Source organism: Pinus tabuliformis, chromosome 4_1 (assembly GCF_031772625.1).
Source record: "Pinus tabuliformis cultivar Carrire ecotype Pingquan chromosome 4_1, CPIR1, whole genome shotgun sequence".
Classification (NCBI taxonomy): domain Eukaryota; kingdom Viridiplantae; phylum Streptophyta; class Pinopsida; order Pinales; family Pinaceae; genus Pinus; species Pinus tabuliformis.
Window position 1 is genome coordinate 849,746,949 of NC_142303.1, and position 24,930 is coordinate 849,771,878.

Consider the following 24,930-nt stretch of genomic DNA (forward strand, 5'->3'; position numbering starts at 1 on the left):
AAATCCGAGACTGTGACAAGTATATTGATATGGCACTGTATCGAGACAATGATGTCTATGTGCATCGAGTTGTGTAGAGAGGCACTGTATTGAGAGCCCAAACTTGTCACTAAATAACATAGATAACTAAACTGTGGGTAGCACTGTATAGAGAGATTGTCTTATCATCGAAATTGCCTTGTTGCAGTAACTAGATTAAGACAGTGGTATGAGAGGTACTCCTCAGATCACTTATGCAATATCTATCTATCTATATATATATATATATATATATATATATAGATATATATATATTTATATTTATACACACACACACACCTGAGACTATAATTTATGCCAAGGCTGTCTTTTATTATATAGAGAAAGTTTAGTGATCAAGAAGTGAGGATCCTGGGAATGACACTGATATACCCCATCAAACTAAACATGAGTTGATAACTGAAGTTGAGTGCATGACTATAGTTACCGAAGTTTATGCTTCATATACTATTGTAGACTTTCTTGTTGTAGACTTTCCCTTGAAGATTGATTCTTGTATGTCTCTTTTCTACGCTTCCTTAAACTACAACCATAACTCTGTTACCATGTTGAAGAATCTAGGGCTAATGTAGTTAATGATATTCTTCCTGTCATGATAACTATTTGAGAGGCGTTTTTATATTTAGATTATTAGCATAATCTTCAAGCCTTATTATTATTAGAGTGTGTCTTCTTAGTTCATCAAATATCTACTAAAAGCAAAGAGACAAGAACACACAATGTTGGCTTTCTGCCAGGGCTAAAACCTCTCCCTCTTGGAGAGGAAAACCCACTCAAAATTATCCTTATAGAGATTCCAATTGACGAATACCAAGACCATGACCCTTGAACTATTAGGCCACTCCAAGACCAAGAAACCAATCCTCTTCTTTGTCATTGTTGAGATCATATTCATTGCAGCACCATCGAGGCCATCACTATTGCATCACTTCATTACTGCTGCAACATATTTGTTGTCCCTTCACTGAAGTCTTCATCAACTAGATCTTCCATGTTGATAGATGTATTAAAGAGATTCCTTTTGATCCACCAAGATCATGACTATCTTATAGTAGCCTTTAATGAGATCATGATCATGTTAGGATCATGGCTGCACCTTGATTGATAATGTAACTATGTTCATCATGATTGCACTACAATATTTACCGAGATATTACTTGTCATGGATATGTTGAGAATATATATCACTGTGGTATTACTAAGTTTCTTATCCGAAACTGTGAGAGTATGTGAGTGTGTACAATAGTCATCCTTATCTGAAAAACTAGAGGGATCCTTCTCCTAACCGAAACATTGTCCTGCACCTTTATCCGAGATTTTTGTAACCCTGAACTTGACCAAGATTTCAGAGAGGAGTGTGAGGATGTCACTGTCCAAATGCAAGGGTGCAAGCTCCTTTATATAGTAGTTTGTCCCTGTATTTGAGCCGACATGTCCACCAAAAGTATTATGTCTCCTTTATGAGTCGACTTGTCATTAATATTTGTCTTGAGGACGACATGGCTGCCTTTCTTCATTGTTTTGTTGGCAAACTTCTTCATGCTTCTCTTTAGAGGATTGTGCTTGTCTTGGAGGGCCTTTTAGACTAGTATATATATTTACACATATGCTCAAAAAGATCTCTTTACATGTCTTTGACTCTTCGACTTTCCTAGACCTATGGAATGAGCAAGAACTCATTCGTATAATTTACAAAAAGAATATTTATTTTTCTTGACAAGTACAAAGATCAAAATTACATTTGTAAATAACAAACCTAGTTACACTTTCTTAAATAGTACCAAATGGTAGCATGTGTTATAAATACATTTGAAATATAAAATATTTGTATAAAGTTATTTAGATAATCATAGCATAACGTGTGTATAAGTGTCCTAAATATTGTAAATGATAACTATGGCTAAAATCCCATGGATATTAGTAGAAAGCTTGGCTTTCAAGATTGATAAAAGTGAGGATTTAATCATATGTTTCCATAGAAAACAGACACGACACAAAAAAAATTGAAAAATAAAAAAAAAATCTTTTGTGATCTCCTTGAATGTGGATCGTGAGCAATTAACTTATTCATGGTTTAAAAAATCAATTCTGCATATCGTAATAACTTAAAGCAGGATAGCATAAACTTAGCCATTGACATTCTTAGGGGAAAGAAGTGTGTGAAGACAGGTAACTGTGTGTTATAAAAGAAGATCAAGTTTAACAAATACCTTTATCTAAAACTTGCAGAGTGTTGGAAGTTGGGATATATATCATAATAATTATTGAAATCACAAACTAATGAAACATCTTGAGACCATCAAATTAAAAGTGATAGAGATGATGATATTATTAGGTGGAAAATAAAAATACACATAGAAATAGTACTAAATATATTTCTAAAAGAATAGCTTCTGAGAACATAGGTAGGTTGGTTGAGTCACTGGAAATGGTAGACACTAAATCAAAAAATATTATTCCTTTAAATATGGCTTACAAAATTCACATATACTCAGGTATTGTAGAAATGAAAGGCTGGGTACATATTAATATATATGCATGTTTGATAGGGGTCATTGGAGTAGAAGGTGACTACTTACGGATAGGATGGAAATCAAATTTATATGTTAAGAAAGATTCTTATATTATGATCACCAAGAAGAAAAAGAAGTATGACCGAATTCACATAAATACAGATAGTGTGGTCTCTAAAACTATATGTGGTAAATTCAAAAACAAAGAAAAGAAGAAAAGGGCAATGGTCATTGGAGCTGTATGAGGTACAAAATGGTGTGATAGCTAACTAAATATTGACTAAATTGACATTGCAAGTATAAACAGGTAAACATTGATGGGGTCCCCTAGAATAACTTAGCAGGAATTGCAAGATGTTATGACGTGACAAAACCTAGTGAAAAGTAAAAGATTGTGGCTAGTTGGTGCATCTATAACCACGAAAAGGAAGAACTCCAAACCTAGTTTTTATGAGCTAAGTCAAAGTGTAGATAAGTGCATAGGGAAGAAACTGATGACTGTACACAGGAAACAAGCCATGTATAACCATCATCAACCTGCAATACATGATGAGGAAAAGTGAAAACTGAAGAAATGTTACAATATGGACTCTTGGTTTTGTGTATAGAAAAGCAGCTCCAGATGGGAATAACTAAGTTTACTTGAACAAAGTAGGAGCTGTGTAGCCACCTTGAACATTTCAAGGAAAAGGAAGTTATCCTAAACCCTACTCCATGCATAACTAACGCATATGTAGCACTTGAAACTAAAAAGCATAGTAATACTATCTAGTACGATAATATACAAACTATGATCTATCGTAAAAGAAAATAATTGTAAATGGTTTTTGGAATGTTATCACCACTAAGTATATAATGTCAATAGAATTGGTACTTCCATGATCTGGAATTTTAAGTGGAACCGATCCTTATCTATTGACTTAGATATTGGGTAATTAAGAAGGATTTAATGCTATTATTGATGAGATTTTAATAACGTTTCTAACCCTTACTGAGTGTAGATTGCTAACCCTAGTTGGGCTATGATGCATAATGATGACCTTGTGGCATACATAAATAGCAACTAATGATGTCTTTAATAAATTTGAAATGAGTACGTATGTGTTTCTTAAGTAATGATAGATGGAACTAATGACAACAATGGTGAATGTGGGATGAACCAAATGAAATATTCATGGTGGAGCCTCTGCATACTCATAATCAAAAAGAGATTATGCTATGGAAGAAATTTGTTTCCCATAGTTTGGTGGAAGCACTTTTTCCAGGAGATGTTACCTGAAAATATGAAATAAGGATTTTATGTGTGAGGCATACTTCGGCTTGTTTTGAAGGACAAGAAACACCAAGGATGGTGTTTCGCTCAAGTGGGGGAAGATGTAACAGCCCTCGGTCAAAAGTAAATATTTAATTTACTTTTACCATAAATATTTGGTAAAATTTGGGTTATGTAGAAAACATAAGCGGGAAACTTTAATATTTAAAGTTTATTTCAATTTTATATAAAGAAAAGTTATGAAAAGTCTTGGAATTCATGGGAAAATACCCTAGATGAAAATTTTCATTTACCAGATAGCTAGAGGACAATTATTCTTCTCCCTAGAGATAAATAATCTCACTTGGGACAAGGGATCCAAGAGGGTGAGATGAGAGAAAACAAGATGCAACCTTGAAGACTTGGTACCTAGTTGGAGGAGGTCCAAGTGGGAGAATGAAGCTATAAGATTATGAACATGTAATAGGAAATTGTTGAAGGAAATAAGGACACTTCTAGTTAGGGTATTCTTGAGTTTGACCAAGAGCTAGTGGAAACCCTAAGACAAACTTGAAAGTCTGTAAATTGTTGGCTAGACTAGGTGGTCTTGATTCTAGAGAACAAACCTTACTAGGTCATTGTCCATCTATTGTTCTGGAAATGAAAAGGCTTCAGGGGTGGGGTGGGGGGGGGGGATTTGGTTGAGAGGACCAATCTCATGATTGGGAGGAGTGGTCTTACTCCCGGTTGGATTCCCTGATAATCTAACTTTAATAGATAAGTTCTCTACAATATTTGTTTTATTTCCTTTCTCAAAATATAACTGTTATTATGGATGATGAAAGTATATGGAATCTTTGACTGTATATAGTGACTTGATATAAATGGTTCCCAAATTTCTCTGTAAGAAAATGAAATAGGAACATATATGTATTAATTACATCTCCAACTTCTGTTAGATATCATTTTCATAAGGTAAAGTTATTATTTGATTAAAGGACTAATAACTGTGTGTCCAAAATTGAAACTCATAATTGAAACCTAATTCATGTTGAGAAGCATGTTGAAGCCATTGTATCTATATTAAGAGTGTGGGTTCAGGGATGGGACTGTAATATACTATGAAAGAGTCTAGAGAAATTCTAATAATAATGAAAAATAGATGATATAGTGAATGAGACTGGAACAACCATCCTAGAGGAAGGTCAAGTTAGGTACTAGGCCAAGTTGAGTTAACAAAAACCTAGAAATAGTCCCTAGTACCTATTGAAAACAAGATACCACAATACTTATACCATAAAATTATAAAATATTAGCTAATAACTGCACAGGAAAACATTATTCTTCAAGATGAGAGAAAGAAAGTAATGTTATAACAAGTTGCAGAATATTTTGGATTAGTTTTGAAACCATGGAAATGTACATAAGTCAAATGTTTGGTAAGATGAAGTGCATATGAAACTTTGCAGGGGTCTACAGACTATTTCCTAAATACAATTATTAATCCAACACGTAACTCTGACATGAACCAAAAATGGAAACATCGAGTGATTAAGCAAGAACGGTAAATTGTAAGATATTATGCACAATATCTATCTATCTATCTATCTAGATATATATATATATAGATATATATCAACCAAAGCAAGGAAGGAATTTTTAGAAGAAACCGTACCATCAAACATTCCTTGCAAGAAATATGTGATTTCTAGAATGGTTAAGAAAAGTTGTTGTACATGATGTTCTATGCTTACAAATTATGGTTATTTACATATGATTGGTTATTTTCATATGACTAATAACGAATAGGTTACTTCCAAACCTAATGGATAGAGGCTCAATTTTTTAAAACATTCCTAGTTCTGTAAAATAAGAATATGCTTAAGAATTGCAAAAGGGTGAATATAAATACCCAAAAATTAATCAAGTCCCACTTACCCTCGAAATATTTGTAACAATAGTAACTAAAAAAAGGGGAGATGAACCAAAACTAGGAAATATGTACCAAACCCTAGATGCCAACTAGAAAACTGATATAAGGAATTGCCAACGTTGTAGTATAAAAAAAAGGAACTAACCCATAAGGGTATTAATCACCGGAGAAGTAGTAATCATACATTCAAGTAACTATACAATTACATACAATATATCCCAAGGAATCATTGGTCTGTAAACATCCTAGCAAAGGAATATTAATGCTCGTAATTCAAACATATAAATACAGTAAGAGAAATTAAAAATATATAAATACAACCATGGAAATATTTAGTGGCTATTCAAAGAGATATGTTCACATGTTTAAATATAATTCTAGAAAATTGAACAAAAAATGTAATATTGCAAGTGCATGTTCATGCCAAAAGGAGGACATGACCTGATGCCACTGCTAGAAGTAAAATACTTTAAAGGTAATCACATGGTTTGATATAAATGAATGAGGGTTTGACCCTAATTTCCATTATATACCTAACACAGAGCTAGAATAAATACATTTATCATTTAACAAATTTCCATTATATACCCAACACAGAGCTAGAATAAATAAATTTATCATTTAACATAGCTCTTACAGTGAAAATAGAGTCATTTTCATGAACTAGCCTTAAGATAAATCAATTCTCAAAATCTTTTGCCCCGATTAGGGAACTTGTATAAGTATTTATTAAAATCATAATCAGGGAGACCCTGTGTTATCGGGAAAACTACTGTCCATTTAGAGCTGCTAGTCCCACTAAGATGGGTAGCTATCTTAGACACAAACATATTAAAGTTAATTGTGTTTTCCTTGATGAGAGATAGATGAGAGAGAAGCAGAGAGCACCAACCTTAGTCTTTCGCTAGTCTCCTTGCTTGTTTCCTCTCTCCTTTGATAGAGCTTTCACCACTCCTTTCTCACTTGTCCCACTTAAAAGAACACCTGTAGAGTCAAGGGAGAAAAATACCATCAAAGCATAAAGATCTATAACCATAAATAATGTAGGATCAGGTGTACATTAACCATATAAATGCATACACAAACAAGATTAAGAGATATACAAGCATATGGAGGAAAACTCAAATAGCTTTATTGATAAAATTAGTAGAAGAGAGGATTACAACCAGGTTGTTTGATCTAGCATCATCCTCCTAGCATGAAAGAACTCTTCACCTCATACAAAGAAAGATCACCCAAAAATGTCTTCAAAGAGAAACCAACAACACTTCCTTGCAAATTACAAAATTCCAGCCTTTGGATGTCTTGGATGAGGGATCCATATATAGATGTTTTTAGGAGAGTGAGTTAGCTTCTGGGATTTTGATTAATGTCATTTCACTGATAGTTCTTGGTTCCACTGGAGATTTTAGATCTCTTACTCATCCCTGGGCGAATTCAGAGAGGCAAGTGTCATATGAGCATTTTCTAGAAGATTCTCTAGGTTTCCACCTAGAAAACTGCTTCTGCCATTTGTCTGCTCTCGCTCATCGCACCCTACAGAAGGGATTTCCAGTATGCATCGCACCCCCCGTGTGTAATAGGTGAGATGCATCACACCCTATGCATGGAGCAGTCTGTATGGTCTTGTTTTGACCAGTTCTGAGTAGTTTTTCATGGAGAACTTCTGGGAGATGATGTAATCAGCTGACCTTGTTCCTTTAGGGTATGAAACAACACTTTTAGGGGTTTAGAAGCCCTTGGTTTATGGACATATGTGATTGGGGTTGCAGTGCCCAAATATGTCTATAACAGTTGCCCCCTAAAGCATGAGGTCGTAAATCCTTTTGATGTCGGGTGAAATGCTTTATAATGAGGATCCAAGGTTTTTCGAACTAGAAGGTGACCTGTAATAAGATACAACACAATACATTATCTTCATGATATTTTCATGATCTAGCTAAGGCGGGCATTCCCATTCTCAACTTTATAAATTCATTTTCATGTACATAAGAGAGACAATCGTCTGTGTGGCAGATCGATGATTCTGGTAGAGCCATCATCCCTTAGATTGGATGAATATTTGTGCAGCAATGATGTACATTTGATGTCTTTATTTTCCTGAATATATCGCAGCCCGGATGGATGAAACTAGATCCGGGGTCTTCAAATTCGTTCAATCTTCGCCCAAAGTACAAGTCAATCCATGTGAAAAGATGTTCTGATGTTGAACATGGAAAGACATCACTTGATTACCAGCCAATGATGTAAGCTGTTAATAGGCGCGAGAGGAATCATTGATAATGATGATGACCCTCAAGGTACTGCAGTATAATTCACGTGGTGTGAATACATGAGCTGATGTTGAACACCATGTAAAATCTTTCGGTTGAAGGCCATTGATGTAAACCTGTTGTCGGAAGTGAGAAACTTGCCATTGAGGCATGCAAGCTTCAAAGTACTGAAATGGTTGTTCCTAAGTCAACTTCTTGGATAATGAGCTGATGTCGACAAGAAGTGACCCGTCGTAGGAGGGCCTTAATGAATCCCACATCTATGACACGGAATGGAGCAAATGATTTTGTGGAGGTGAAAACGATTTGATGATACAAGGTTCAGGGTGGCGGTCATGAAAAATGGAGAGTGAAGGTATTGCAGCGGATGAGACGTTGGCTAGGTTGGTGAATTCTTTGAGCGACTTCTGTTGAACATACCAGCGACACTGAAATGGATCGGTAGTGTTAACCCCAAGGTGGATGGTATGGTGGGCCAATGGTGATATGACCGGTGAACGGAATAACCCAACCCGACTCAATCATGGTGACAGAGTGAAAGTGTCGTGTTCAAGAGCGACTTGCTACTAATGAAGCTATTCAATTTTTCTTCCCTTTTTCCCCAGTCATTGCTGACCAGTACCTCTTTATTTTTGTCAAGCTTGAGGAGGATAACATATGCTTGTTCTATAATTTTTCCTTCGGGCAAACTTGTTGCTATGCTTTAACGAGCCTAGCGACAGTGAAACTCGTTCTTGTCTACAAGGACAAATTTGTCGCTATTGTTTTAACGAGTTTAACGACAAAGATAACTTGGTCCTTTTCAATTTTAGAGAGTCTAAAAGGGACGAAAAGGCAACTCCAGTGGTCCTTTTTCGTAATGTAATCCCTTAAGTCTGAAAAAGTGTAAAATAATACAAAAGGGATGAATTTTCGATAGTTTTAACGAGCCGAACAAGACAAGCGCTCGATCTTTTTGTGTAATAATCCCTCAGGTCCAAAAAGATTAAAATCTAGAGGAGGGATGGCACTTCCGGTTGCTTTAACGAGCTGGAGAGGCCAATTGCTCGAAAATCTTTTCATATTTTACGAGTCAGATGGAAAGAGCCTAAAGGAGACTCGTTTTTTGAGGAACGAGTGATGTTTTTGGATAGCAACTGGTTCCAGGTAAGGTTTGGAAATTTTCAATCACGACAGTGTAAAGAGAGTGGCTAACAGAATCACTCGTCGCAACTATTCCTCAAAAGGGTAAACAATCAAATGGAGGTGTATGATCGGCTAAAAGAGGGTGGAGGTGATGGTAAGAACATGACCAAGGTTCAAAAGTTGATAATTATGTGATCACAATGGTTATTTACCGAGGGTGGGGTTAATTTTTTAATGATCTTGAACTCTATGGAAACATTTCCTCATTGCTAGGTTTATTTTTTAACGAGCTTGAACTTCGCGTAAAACTGCTCATGGCGAGGTTTATTTTTTAACGAGCTTGAACTTTGCGTAAAACTGCTCATGCCAGTCATATAATAAGGATGTCTCATTAGTAGGTTCATTTTTTAGGGAGCTTGCCCCATGTGCAACTTTGCTCCTGAGCCTTTTGTATGCAAGCTAGGAATGACCAACTACTGTCCTAGGGGTTAAAGAACTATTAAGGTTAGGTAGGATAGCTTCTCGATGGGAAACATCTCCTTTACTTTGCCATTTCCATTGGTCCCGGCAAAGGTGAATGGTGGATCAGACCAATCACCTAACTTAAGTAGTTGAAGTTAGAAAAACTACGGGGTTAGAGTTACGCTGGTCACTTTTCACTTGCGTATGAAAAGGTTTGCATGCCCCCAGGTATAAAGTAGAGTTTCCAGGTCACCATATGGAAGTTCTCGCATTAGCGAGATTGTTCCATCCGCGTCGCAGACAAAACCTTCCTTGGCGATGTCCATCGAAATGGACAAAGGTGACTATTGTCAGTCCCAATCACATAACCTTTGACGGGGGAATATTTTTCTAGTCCAAATCCATTTTCCTAAACGGACAGGGGTATTAGACTAGTCATATTCCTACGTGGAAACCTATCTTATATCTGGGGTTTTCCTGCTGAAGCAGACTAGGGCGCATGCCTCCTAGGTTTCAGTCACAATCACCGAATCACTCACGATCATCAGGTGGATGAACTGGAGATTGATTAGACATTCCGTGTGCAAAAATACTAGTTAAGGATGGCATTTGACTAATAGTTGTGTTTAAACCAGGGAATGAAAGCTGGTCAACTAGGTGGACCACCCTACCTTCATGTGGAAAACACATCACTCGGAAGAGTGAGGAAACGATAGCTCCCATGCTATAAATGTAGTCACGTCCAAGGAGTAGATTGTAATCTAATGGCCCTTGGACTACCATCATGTTCAGATAAACAGTTTTCCTTCTCAAAGTTATAGGCAAATTTGGAAGGACCCCTAATGGTCAATTGGTTCCTTTGTTGAAGCCTGTCAGATTTCGAATCTCAGGCAGAAGCGATGGCGAACCAAGCGCTTTCCAAGCAGTGGAGGAAAGGATACTCATGGAAGCCCCTTCATCTATGATAGTACCAACCATGATCATTCTGTAAGCTTGTACTATGATTCAGAATGGTACATTAGATGGTAGGCGGGGTCTCCCTAGTAGATTCCAATCGAAGGAAATGACTAGATTGCTTGGAGGTGGGACCGAATAAACGGTTGGATAAGTCTTTGACAAACTTCCTTCCTATGGTAAAGGAATGGGTAGATTTTCCCCATGTGCATTGGAGTCTGTGTTTACGAAGAGAATTTGAATGGTGTCGTTCTCATTCTCTTTGGTGACAGTATCATCTGAAGGTGGGTCCTCTGAAGACAAGATTGGGTCGACTGCCGTCTCGACCTGTTGACTTTGGTCCGGTGTGGACTCAGAGGGTTTATCTTCAATGATAGGTGCTTTGACCGACAACAACGGTGTGTCAGTCAGATTTTCAAGTAGCGATGGACTCGGCAAGAGTTTCTTGTATCCAGGAGGAAGTTGCTGCGGTGATGTAGGGCGGTTATCCAAGACTCTTTTAGCTTCATCTAGGAAGGGACAACGGTGGAGGGCATGATCGCCTTCACACAGTCTGCAAGGAAATTTGGATCTTCCTTTTTTTCCATTGACTTCGTTTTCATTTGTTGATGGTGTGCTCTCAACATGATCGTCAGAGGTTGAAGACACCGGATTGTGCAAGCAGGGAGACCAGTCCCTCAAGATCCATGGGATGCAGGGAAAATCTTGATGATAGTGGTCTCCCTTGCAAATGACACATGGAGATTTAGGTTTCAATTGTGCAGTGTGTGGATTTTCACCAGACGATGCATGGTTTCCCCCTTTCACCATTGGCTTCTTCTTCTTATTCTTCTCCTTTCCTTTCTTCTTCTTCTCAGTTACTTGGTTTTTAGTGTTACTAGCTTCACCAAGCGGAGAGGAATAAGGAGAGGGAGAAACAAACGAATTAGAAGGTGGGGGAGAAACTTTAGTATCATCTGGTTGCTGATTTGATTGCTGAGGAATCACAGTGTTTTGAATGAAAGAGGTCGAGAAAAGCCATATGGGCAGGCCAATTGTGAGTCCTGGAAGGGACAATGTGGCAACGTATGGAGCAACAACATCCCCCCAAGAGGAGAAGGGACTAGGATTCCCCCCAAGGGGAAATCCTTGATTGGTACAATCCATTTCTCAACCTAAATACCAACGAGGGAACAATGACGTTATTATGATTAAAATACATTTTATGACGCTTTGACACAACTTGCTTTTTCAATTTTTAAGAGTCGAGAAAAAGATAAAGATGACTCTAGTCACCTTCAATTTTAATGAGCTTGAAGTGACAAGTGCTCAGATGGACCTTCTCTTTTAAGGAGTCTGAAAAGGAACGAAAGTGACTACTCTCGAAATCTAGACAGAGGGATTACCAAACCAATCGCAAAACTGCAGAATACTTTTTACGGTACGACAGTCAATCTTGCTGAATGCTGTGTTCAATGCATTGCGATCGATAGTGCAGCAGACACGGCTTCCTAAGGATAAAGGATGTAGCCTATTGTGGTCTCCCAATATATACTCGACGACACGTGGGAGCGCAAGTCCGTACTGGAACTTGTCATCTCAAAGAGGAGGAATTACCCAACCTACGATGAAAGCAATAGTTACCAGGCTTTACGACGTTGGAATACGTCTCTAGCCTAGACTTCTAAATGTTGTGCGTTAGGTTCCAAAGTGTTTTTATGTTCATTGAGGTTTATTTTACAGTTGATCTTTCTTAAGAAGTTTTCCTTTAAGGTTCACCACGTGATGTAGATATACAATTCTTAAATATGCAATCTTAGATGATAAACAGTTGTTTATTTTCTTTTTGCAATGAAAATCCTAGCTACTAAGGAAAGAGAAATGAAATTCTTTCAACATAGTGCAGAGAGCACACACTAGATACACTTTTCCTAAATCAATTTACACAAGCAGTCTAAATGCAAATTCACATGCATGTATTTGTTTTTTAGTTTCCTTAATGTGAAAATGACAAAAAGAAAAAAAAATATAGATTTGAACTATTTTCTTTCAAAGCAACAGTACTAACAATTTTCTTTTCAAAAGCCGAAAGTAAAGCCAAGATGACACTTTGCGATTTCAAATTCAAAATTTCTTTTGACACTTGAAATACTAATGATTCAAATCAATTACAATGGCAAAAATGTAATCGACTATCAAAAAGAGGAAGGCTATTTTCTTTGACTGAAAATGACACTTGTGACACTTTCAAATTAGAAGACGATAGTTCGATTAAGCTACTGTTTGCACAAGAGAACTGTAAATGACGAAAAATACATAAAAATATTCACAATTATTTATCAATGGAGGCTGAATAATGCAAAGGAAGGGAGTTTCAAAAGTGATACACTGATCATAGACAACAAAACTACTGAATAAAGCTGAAGATAATGAAGAAAAACCAAAATTTGGAGGCAGAAATAGTCTCATATGATCATCGCACCTGTAACACAGGGAAACATGGATGCATCTCACCTACAGCACACAGGAGGTGCGATACATCTAGACTACCAATGAGAGACAGTGTGATGGTCCAGGAATGAGATTGAGCTTGGTTTTTTCTAACAGTTTGCAGCTAAGTTTAGGGGTTTAGGCTGAGCTAATGATAGGCAGTAAACAAAAAGTATAGGGGCTGATCTAATGAGGTTATTTTAGCTACCAACAGGGCACTTAGGATGTTTGCAAGCTAGATGTTCAGTTCATAAACCAACCTGGAGATTGACTGAAGCAACATTGATCTACTTTGCAGTTGCATAGCAAAAGTAGTTTGAAGGTTAGCTGGCTTGACTTTAGGCTCCGTCTATGGTTTATAAAGAAAACAACAATAACGAAACAAACAAACTATTCGCTCCCTAGTGGAGTCTCCATTTTGTTATCTGGAAAACTAGTGTCCATTCAGAGCTTCTAGTCCCACTAAGACGGGTAGCTATCTTAGAAACAAACAGATTAAAGTTACTTTTGTTTTCCTTTATGAGAGATAGATGAGAGAGAAGCAGAGAGCACCAACCTTAGTCTTTCGCTAGTCTCCTTGCTTGTTTCCTCTCTCCTTTGACAGAGCTTTCACCACTCCTTTCTTGCTTGTCCCACTTCAAAGAAAACATGTGGAGTCAAGGGAGAACAATACCATCAAAGCATAGAGATCTATAACCATACATAATGTAGGATCAGATGTACATTAACCATATAAATGCATACACAAATAAGATTCAGAGATATACAAGCATATGGAGGAAAACTCAAATAGCTTTATTGATAGAAGTAGTAGAAGAGAGGATTACAACCAGGCTCTCTGATCCAACATCATCCTCCCAGCATGAAAGCTCTCTTCACCTCATACAAAGCAAGATCACCCAATAATATCTTCAAAGAGAAACCAACAACACTTCCTTGCAAATTACAAAACTCCAGCCTTTGGATCTCTTGGATGAGGGATCCACATATAGATGTTTTTAGGAGAGTGAGTCAGCTTCTGGGATTTTGATTAGTGTCATTTCACTGATATTTCTTGGTTCCACTTGGAGATTTCAGATCTTTTACTCATCCCTAGGTGAATTCAGAGAGGCAAGTGTCATATGAGCAGTTTCTAGAAGATTCTCTGGGTTTCCACCTAGCAAACTGCTTCTGCCATTTGTCTACTCTCACTCGTCGCACCCTACAGTAGGGATTTCCAATATGAATTGCACCCCTCGTGTGTAATAGGTGAGATGCATCGCACCCTATGCATGGAGCAGTCTGTATGGTCCTGTTTTGACCAGTTTTGAGTAGTTTTTCATGGAGAACTTCTGGGAGATGATGTAATCAACTGACCTTGTTCCTTTAGGGTATGAAACAAAACTTTTAGGGGTTTAGAAGCCCTTGGTTTATAGACATATGTGATTGGGGTTGCAATGCCCAAATATATCTATAACACCCTGATGGGTACATATTTGGACCCAAAATCCATAAAAAGAGAAAATGGAGCTATTATTAATGTAACTTTGAAAGGGACTGATAAGAAACAACGGAATATCATGAGCTAGGGAACACTGTAAGTCAGGGTACCTTACCTGCAAGAGTGGTTCTATACATTAGGACTGCAACATCAATCTGACTACATTAAGAGAAGGAAAATGGAAGGAATCAATAACAACATACCCTAAGATTAATTACTTGGGTAAGAGCTGGGCGTAAGAGCTTTCCAAAAGAAACCATAGAAGTCAGAATATTTGTTAATAACCTGATGATAGTATAGAAATTTAATTCAAAGGAAGACATCTTGAACAAAAATACACCTGGTAAGGTCCTACAACATATTACACCAGAGATAGTGAAATCATCTTGTCGGCACCCTACACAGTGATCCATGATTTGTTAGTGAAACTTATATATTAATGCTAGAAACCATAAAGAAGGAGAAAATATGGATTACCTTGAAGAATAGAGTTGAGACCTAGAGGATTCCTCCTCAAAAATTCCATAGACCAGATGGTTACCAGGGAAATCGTAAATTCTCGGCTATAGAAGAAGATATTTTCTTGAGAAAAAATAGAGTGTCGACAACAAGGGGACGGATCCTTCACAGGTCTCAAAACCCTAGCTGAATCATAGAGTTGGGTCGAGGGAGAGGGACCAAGGCAAATGAGCCTTGCACGATGTCGAAGAGGTGAGGGTAATTACCCTCTAACTTCTCTTAGTCAATATACATTGTTGATTGAGAGCCAAATTCTCAAGACCCTTGATTGACTACACATCCTAAGAGCCAAACTACGCTGGATGGTGGGAAATTGTAGGAGTTTCCAGAAAATTTGATATTATGATCTATTATATCCTAGATCTAAGTTAATGTTGGGATTCCATTCAACCCTAGATCACAATGTAATTAACTGAATCACATGACTGAACGTTGACAGGGAGATAGTAGCTGTATGAACTTTATAATGTAATTAACTTTCCAATCCCTAACCTTAATGATGGTCGAAAACATGATACTGATATTAATTATGCATATTCACATAGAGTGAGAGAAGTACTAAGCATGTTGTGAATAAATTAAACAATCCTAAAGACTTATAGTTGTGTTTAATGACTTGATTAAAAGTTGAAGATAAAATTAACAAAAAAAATTACTTTGGTATGTGACATTCATGCTTTTAGAAAATTGAAATTTTGTTATTATTTCATAAAATTTTCTTCTTGTTTTTAAAAAATTGAAATTTAGTTTTACTTCATTTTACTTTTGGAAGAATTTGCATTAATTTAATAAATTAATATTTTGAAATAGGATTTTGAGAATTTTAATTTAATTATTAATAATTATTAAGTGGATGGTAAGTGTTTAACCTACAAAGAATATTGTAAATTATATTCAATAGTAGTTGAAAATCAAAGATTCATATTTATATCAAAAGTAGTTGATATTAATTTTTTTTTATAATTTTTTTTTTATTTAGAGAACTTTAATTTAATTGTCAATAATAATAAAGTGGATGGCAGATGGTAGTTTGTTTTTTTATCAGCTTGGCAGGACCTTTCATTCATTCATGCAAAAGAGCAGGTTACGTCCATGAAATATGTTCCAAGGCCTCAACCTGTCCATTGGGAAACCAGTTTTGTTGGCTATCAGACCACATTGTATGCCATCCAAAATCTGAGAATATTATGTCTTTCACATAAAGCTTTATACGACTGAATGTCTTAAACCAATTTACCCCTAACATGCTAACATAAGTACTACTAACAGACATATACATAATGAAAATAAACAAAAGAAGCTATTGGCTGCTACTCATCATAGGACTCCACCAGGGTTGGGTCATTAGTGCTAGAACCTAGTAATTCTAGTTGAGCAAGGTAGAGAATGTGCTTCTCAATATGACCAAGACAAACATTCTACTATTGTATTTGAAATTGGACAAGCTGAAATTCTTTCTAAATTTCCTGGAAACCAGGGTCAGACTTAATGGAACCTGTAAAAGTCAGAATATCTCGGGCCACAATACCCTTCATCATCCAGTAAAGGTGCACCTTCTACTTGTACTAAGTGAGCCTACCTCAGGTATGGCCTGGATCAAGAACCAGTAAACACCAATCCTTAGGCTAGATTTTATTCTCAGCCCGTTGGTTGATATCTGCCTCCCAAGATGAAATCAATTATTTTACCTTAGTAGGAGTAGCTGTATTATAAGCTTGGGCCACTGCATTGATAAGTGGGGCATCTAATTTTCTACAACTCCATCTCAGTGGATGTAATGAGGAGGATCCCCGTCCACCTCTATTCGAAACCTTTTGACTACGACCCCTACCCCCAATTCTGGACGGACCAGCGCCCTGACAAGGTTGTGCCACATCTATCAACATTCAATTCAACACAGTATAACCTTCCACCCAAACCAACCAAGCCACAATCCATGAAAATACCAGTGGCATGTGGGTTGAGCGGAACCCCCAACTAATAAGACATGACACATATACAGAGGAAAAGAGCAAGTATCGAATTACATTAGATCTAGGCCATGCCAAAACATAACAACATGATAGGGCCAACCATCAACCCCACCTGTTGCCAATCACCAGCACCTTGTGCTCAAAGAGATCACTTAACACATAGAAACTAGGGATAGTATGTCTCCTAATAAAGTAGGTGCTATAGACTGGCTTCTTCAGCCAATTCCCATAGATAAACAAACCAGAACTATAAAAAAACAGAGACAAAGATATAGAAGAGACTTTCATGTTCCGTTTCGTCAAATCATGGAGAAAACTATTTCCATCTAGTGGATATTCCTTCAATAAAAGACAACTGACCCAAATTGTTCCATACATTCCCATTCAAAGCAATAAAATACCATATAAGATAGATACCTACATAGAAACAATAGACACAATATAAAAATTAGTCATAGAAACATGCTCACTTTCTGAGCAGGTAATTCCAAGCTGCTCGGTAAACAAATTGCACATCGGGCGGGACTTGGTTGAAATCGTTTATCGCTCGAAGCCCTTCTGATATTCTGCTGGTTTTTGTGGGACCTCGCCTCTTACAGAATTGGCATGATATTCGTTACATTTTATAACTTTTCGGGTCCAGGTGCTCGGGGCTTTTCCTTCTTTGAGGGGTTTTACTGGTGATATGCAATTAGCGACTTGTCGCTAATCGCATATCAGAAACTACCCCCATTTCTTAAATTGAACTCTAGTTTTTCTAATTTGTGGTAGTGCATGTTACCATGGGCTGACAGCCTGCGCGCTTGACCGAGGGTCCTCGTTGCTCCGCACTATTCACAAATTGTAACTGTTTCGAGGATATCTCTGATAAGCTTGATCTTTATAAGACTATGAAACTTTGGCATAATTTTAAGAGTTCATGAAAACTTAGAGAGTGTTCTAGGATCCAATTCGGATCCATGATGATTATTGTAAATATTACAACACGCTAAGTTATAAAGCTCCATCGACAATATATTTTGCTTACATCATTATTGTGGTTATACGTGTTGTTGAACACCGAGGAAGGCGTTCCCCCAAGGGGGAGGGTTCTGCAACAACCTTGGTGAAAATTCTATGTGTATTCTTTTGTATAATTTTTCTACAAATCAGCTAGCTCTGATACCATGTAGTAACTTTTTCTAGAAATCAACTAGCTCTGATACCATGTAGAAATTTCCCACCTGTAGATCACCTGGTAATGCAATGTACTAAAGCAAAACACTTGATCTACTTCTACAAACAATTTAGCGGAAGCTTAATCAACCATGAGCAACATCAATAAGTACACATATAATTGATATGGAGAAATCAAACACACATAACACAGAAGATATAACCAGGGGAAAGAACTAACCTAAAACCCCATCTCTGTATTATCATACAAGTGGAAATATGTCCAGATTACACAAAGCATTAGCTCGGAAGCTATCCATCTCTCAGTACAATCCCTCTACTGCTCATAGATAGTCAAAGGCTTCTCACAAACCTTCTCCTTTGCCCTCCAAGCCTTCTATTTCTATGCACAGTTTTTCTTGGGTCCTCCAACTGCAACCTGTGTGATTCTCACCTCACACACAACACTGACCTCTGAAATAACTGCACAAACCTGAAGGAGATAAATCCTCATCATGGATTGGCTTCCTTTATAGGAAAAATATTCATCCAACTAATAGTACACTGTCCCTTCTCTGATCTCAACTGGGTCTCTGTCTGAACTGACATGCATCAGTTATCCATGAGGGAATACTCAGTTATCTGAAGATAATAGTTGTCACATGCATGCAAGCATCAATAAACTATATCTCATTTATTTAACAACTTGTTAAATTAATCTAACTGAAATTGACTAAGTTAAACTAAGTCAATTGATCCTCTCAATACAGAACTCATCCTTAATTCCTCAATCAGTGGAGCAAATCAAGGACACATTCCCCAATCAGTGGAGAAATTATTGCGTGTTCTCACAAAGACTTCAAGTATTATTTTCCTTAACTAATTAACTCATGGAGAATTAATTAATTAATATTCAAACTACTCGTAATACCAAATTCGAATTATACTTCCTATCTTAGATTAGGGACTATCTAAAAATAGGAATCCAACTTGAACTACTAAAAATAGAACTTCTATTTTTAGCACTTCCATTTTTCATTCCCTTTTGCCCAATCCAACACTGATGCCCAAAATTCTATTTTTAGCACTTCTATTTTTAGCAATTTTTTGTTGCCAATTTTCAACACTCCCTCTCAACAAGAAATGCTTCCTCTCGAACTTGATCCTGTACCTCTGGAATGTTCTGCATGCAACACATCTACCAAGTGTGGTTGCTCCAACAACTCTCAGAACAAAAAAAACTCCCAACTGACCTCTCTATTGGGCTAGAAACATACTCTAATGCTGAAGCTCTACCTGCTGCTAAAAAGTGCTCCCTCTCTGACCTTTGCACTACTGCAACATCTCCATGCATCTCGCACCATTGCACCCTTCTCTATGCTACCCTGCACTATGCAACACACTTGTGCCTCTTGCATTACTGCAACCTACATGCTCTACGCTATCCTGGGACTCCCTGCACTGTAGCTCTCTCTGCCGCTCCATCCACATCTGTCTCTACCCAATCAATCAGTTCCTGCTACTCCACATCGAGGCTCCCATAGCAAAGTCGAATCAAAGGGGTTGGGTACCTCAAGGATCTTGCCCCTCCTCCTTGGGACGATCACTCCACATCTCCCCACCTCCTACCTGGAGGTATGGCTACATGTGATCCCTCTGCCCACCTAGCTCGAAGTTTCCCCCTACTGGAGGTCTCTGCATGAGTAGATGTCTCTACTCGATCTCCTCTCAGCTTCTCTAGTTGTGGCCACTCCACAACCTCCTGAAGCTGCTGCACCAATCGTGCCTCCTCCACAATTGTCTGAGACTTCTTCTGGCATTGCATGTTGAGAGGTAATTTACTCTCCCTCTCAACCACCATGTATCTACCTTTGCCTTGCTCGTCAAGGCTTTGCATGCATCTTGTACCTCAAGTGCATACAGGTTCTTGGCTAGCACACCACTCTGTTTCATATTTACCGCAGTCACGAATTTTTTTGGAAAAAGAGCTCATTTTAAATAAGCGATGTCTCCCTCCTCTGAACTCTGATTCAGCTGATTTTTTTTTTTGATTTTGGGTACTTTTTCCGCAAGGAATCCAAGTCTGCTATTTGTTTTTGAAAATTTTGTACATAAATTTTTAGATCTGCTCTGCAAACTCTCGGTCCAAAACTCAAAACTTTGAAATCTCCTCTTCTTGTTTATTGTTCTTCCTTGATCACCTGTGCTCTGGTACCATGTAGAATTTTGTAGAATTTTTCTACAAATCAGCTAGCTCTAATACCATGTAGAACTTTTTCTACAAATCAACTAGCTCCGATACCATGTAGAAATTTCCCACTTGTAGATCACTTGGTAATGCAATGTACTAAAGCAAAACACTTGAGCTACTTCTACAAACAATTTAGCGGAAGCTTAATCAACCATGAGCAACATCAATAAGAACACATATAACTTGTATGGAGAAATCAAGCACACATAACATAGAAGATATAACTAGGGGAAAGAACCAACCTAAAACCCCATCTCTGTATTATCATACAAGTGGAAATATGTCTGGATTACACAACACCTTAGCTCGGAAGCTATCCAGCTCTCAGTACAACCCTCTGCTGCTCATAGACAATCAAAGGCTTCTCACCAACCTTCTCCTTTGCCCTCCAAGCCTCCTATTTCTATGCACAGTTTTTCCTGGGTCCTTCAGCTCTAACTTGTGTGATTCTCACCTCACACACAACACTGACCTCTGAAATAACTACACAAACCTGAAGGAGATAAATCCTGATCATGGATGAGCTTCCTCTATAGGAAAAATATTCATCCAACTGATAGTACACTGTCCCTTCTCTGATCTCAACTTGGTCTTTGTTTGAACTGACATGCATCAGTTATCCATGAGGGAATACTCAGTTATCTGAAGATAATAGTTGTCACATGCATGCAAGCATCAACAAACTATATCTCATTAATTTAACAACTTGTTAAATTAATCTAACTGAACTTGACTAAGTTAAACTAAGTCAACTGATCCTCTCAATATAGAACTCATCCTTAATTCCTTATTCAGTGGAGCAAATCAAGGACACATTCCCCAACCAATGGAGAAATTATTGCATGCTCTCACAAAGACCTCATTTGATTTTCCTTAACTAATTAACTCATGGAGAATTAATTAATTAATATTCAAACCGCTGGTAAGACCAAATTCGAATTTTACTTCCTATTTTAGACTAGGGACTATCTAAAAATAGGAATCCAACTTGAACTGCTAAAAATAGAACTTCTATTTTTATCACTTCCATTTTTCATTCCCTGCTGCCCAATCCAACACTGATGCCCATACTGCTATTTTTAGCACTTCTATATTTAGCAATTTCTTGTTGCCAATTTTCAACACTGTGTAATAAAAGTTAATAAAGGAAAAATAATAATCACAGATGATGGGACACTTATTCAAAGCTGAATTTTGGGAAAATTCCTAGTGATGGGGATCACTTGTGATTGATTAATGGTTAAGGAAATTGGCAAAGAAAATGGCTAAGGCTTTGGAAAGGAAAAATGGAATTTTTGGCAAATTTATTTATGAGAATATTGGAAATTAGGAGAAAATGGAGGTGAAAGGTCATAGGTTGCATGCTAGGAGGAAAATGAAGCAAAATAATGGAAAATGAAGGAAATAGAGGCCTCACTCATAAAAAGGCTTCCGAGGATCAGTTCGTAAGCTTTTGTCAGTTTAGTGTTGGAGCTCTCTCATTATTCTCCCTCTCTCATACTCTTGGATACTTAGAGCTTTGTTGGAGCACTCTTGGTTGGTGTGGCGTACTTGGAACTTTGGAGCAAGAAGGCAAATGAAGAGAAGGAAAGCGCAACAGGATATCAGGATCAACAACTAAAATTATATTTTCTTGTAGGTACCGAGTTGCATGTATGTTTTCTTCACTAGATTTTGCATGCATCGCATATGCATGTGGTTTGTTGGTTGTGATATGTCATTGGCATCGAGGATGGCCGATATTGACAATGGATTGTCTAGCCTTGCCATTTCCTATATAGCCATGGTGATTGTGGGTTCATTTTCATTGTTTTATTTTGGTTGGTTTTCATGTTTCCTTAGCTTGGGTTGAGTTATTAGTCCCAGAGCCTTGGTTGGGCAAACGCTCTGGAGCCCTGTAACAACTTGGTTTGATTTACTAGTCTCATAGCCTTGGTTGGAAAATGCTCAGGATCCCTCGGTGGGTTGTTTTACTTGTCCTAGAGCCTTGGTTGGACAAATGCTCTGGAGCCCAGTAAAGGTTGTGGGTTGAGTTACTAGTCCTTGAGCCTAAGTTGGACAAACTCTCTGGAGCCCTGGAAGGATTGGATAGAGACGTATCTGATGATGGCCTTTTGATGTTCGACCATGAGGTGGAGTCACTATTTAATGGGTTAGGTGGATGGCCTTTAGAAGCCCTAGATGGTTTTATATTGACTTGTTTTATGAGATCCCATATTCATGCTTAGAATATGGCACAGGGGTGAATGGATGAAGAGAGATTTGGCTCAACCATTTTATGGTTTGGTAGAATGCAGAAGTCTTGTCCCAGGTTTGGATTTTACATCATCAATATGAGGTTATTTCTCCTTGTATTTCTATGAGTATTAAATTGGATTATATGTGGTTTATATGGATTTGATTTCGTTGGTATTTCTGTTACTACTATGTTGGTTATTTATGTGATTTTTTATAGTAGCTATGTATGGCTTTAATCATGTTTTTACTTGTAAATGAATGGATAATGTATCTATGACCTAATGGATGAAATGGGAATTAATGTGTTGAGGTATCAATATCTCTTAGTGATTCTCAGCTAAGTATGAGACCCTTATGCTTAGATATGTTATTTACACCTTCATATTACATATTCGTGATATGTTTGACGAAATGCCTGTCATGTTATTGGCTTGAGGAGGCCTGACCCAAGTTCGGAGTTAATTAGCCAAACAAATCCTTGTACTACTGGCCCTTTCAACAACATCCCGCAGAGTGCAGACCGAGGTCTCACCCGAAGCAGTATGGGGGGATGTTGGAACCAAGTTTCCGCACCCTTGAGATGTCTAAGGGGTTGGTTTAGTCCAACTGTGAATACCTTCACACAAGTCACTTCGCTCACTCTCCTATCCTGCAAGGCCTTCACGCTCTGTTATAATCACCTTCGCGCAACCCTAATAAGGGGTTGAGGTGATTTCATGCTCCTAAGGCAACGATCTGTGCTCTTTCCCTAAGTTACACTACGGATCTTACTTATCTTCTTATAACTGTTATTTAACTTCATGTAAACAGATACTTATATTATATTCACTTATTCAACACATTCATATAAGTTCGTGCAGCAAATAAACAGTAAATTTGCAATCCATACCCAATATACTTCAATTCATAAAACATGAAAAAGACACACAGAATGATAAGAAAATTCTCTTTATTATTTCTCCAATGGTTATAGACTCGACTCACCCTGCGCACTTAGCTGCAGGGGTCCGCAAACTCAGCTGCAGACTAATAAAGAATCGACTTTACACTTCAAGGGCCCTTCTCCTACTCTACAACCCAAAGAATCGACTTTACACTTCAACTTAGACTCAATGCTTCATCTTCTCTTAGATTGTTCGATCTCCCTTTACACTTAGAGCTTCACTCTATTTATACAATCCCATGGTCCGCAGACCATGGGTAGAACTCTCAAGCTGACACTACATTACAAAAGTAAAGGTGGACAACCCTATGATTCAATTACAACTTCGCGCTCCGCGCCCGTGAATTGTGGAGTCTTTACATTGGACTTAGTCAAAACTTGGTCTTTAAGCCCCAAAACTTGCCTTGGGGGATCTTGCACCCAACAGGCCCCCAACACAAACATCGTGACTCACCCTTGAGTCACTCTATCGGTGCGGAGATCTTCACGTGGAGACCTCCCAACTCTATTCGAACTGCTGCAAGCTTGGCAGCACACTGAGCAGTTGCCTACTGTATCTCCTGCATGTGCTATTTAGAGACCACTATATCTGAACTACTACCCTTCACCTGTTTATAGTCCTGCACCTCCTTTCAGCTGCCTGGAGCACTAAGAATTTTCTTCCCACGACTATTCAGGTGGCAAGGCCACCTATATACGGCTTCAATCGACCTTCAATCACTTTTTCTGGGAAAAGTCTACCTTTTAACTTTACTATCAGCATCGCGCACTTTTCCATCTGCATCACGCCACCATCAGTGATCCCTCTAGTAATATACGTTCCAATCCAAGGCATCAAATTGATCAACTCTCGGTGATAGTCCCCAAATTTGTCAATGTAATCGTGCACATCCTGTTTTATCACCACAATTTTCTTATCAAGAAAGTCCTTCTTTATTCCTTCCTCAAGCTTCTTAACCTCTTCTTCCGTCATGGAAATTTTCACCCTTAACCGAACTCTTACCTTCATGAGTTCTTGGAGCCTAAGATCACCTTGTTAGATCTCTTCATCAGGTCCCAAGCGTTCTTCTTCGTCCAACTGCACGATCCCTTCTTCCAAGGCTCCGCGAACTGTCATATCCATGGGCGCTGCTATGCACGGACTGGGCATAATATACTCCATCGGTATTACAACATTTTCTCCATAGGCCAGCCTAGAAGGCATCTATCTCGTCAGTTTCTTGCACATTGTGTTATAAGCCCACAAAACTGCTGGTACGCATAGGTCCCAAACACTTCGTTGCGCATTATATACCTTGTTTAGTGCTTCACACACTTCGTTAAATGCTTTTACGTGGGTAACCTTCTCCAT

The 24,930-nt window shown here is 37.9% G+C and overlaps 1 pseudogene; it reads right to left on the reverse strand.

The window, feature by feature from the left end:
• Window positions 1-24,552, reverse strand: part of LOC149178887 (uncharacterized) — a 147,931-nt pseudogene extending 123,379 nt beyond the window's left edge.
• Window positions 24,553-24,930: the final 378 nt, after the last annotated feature.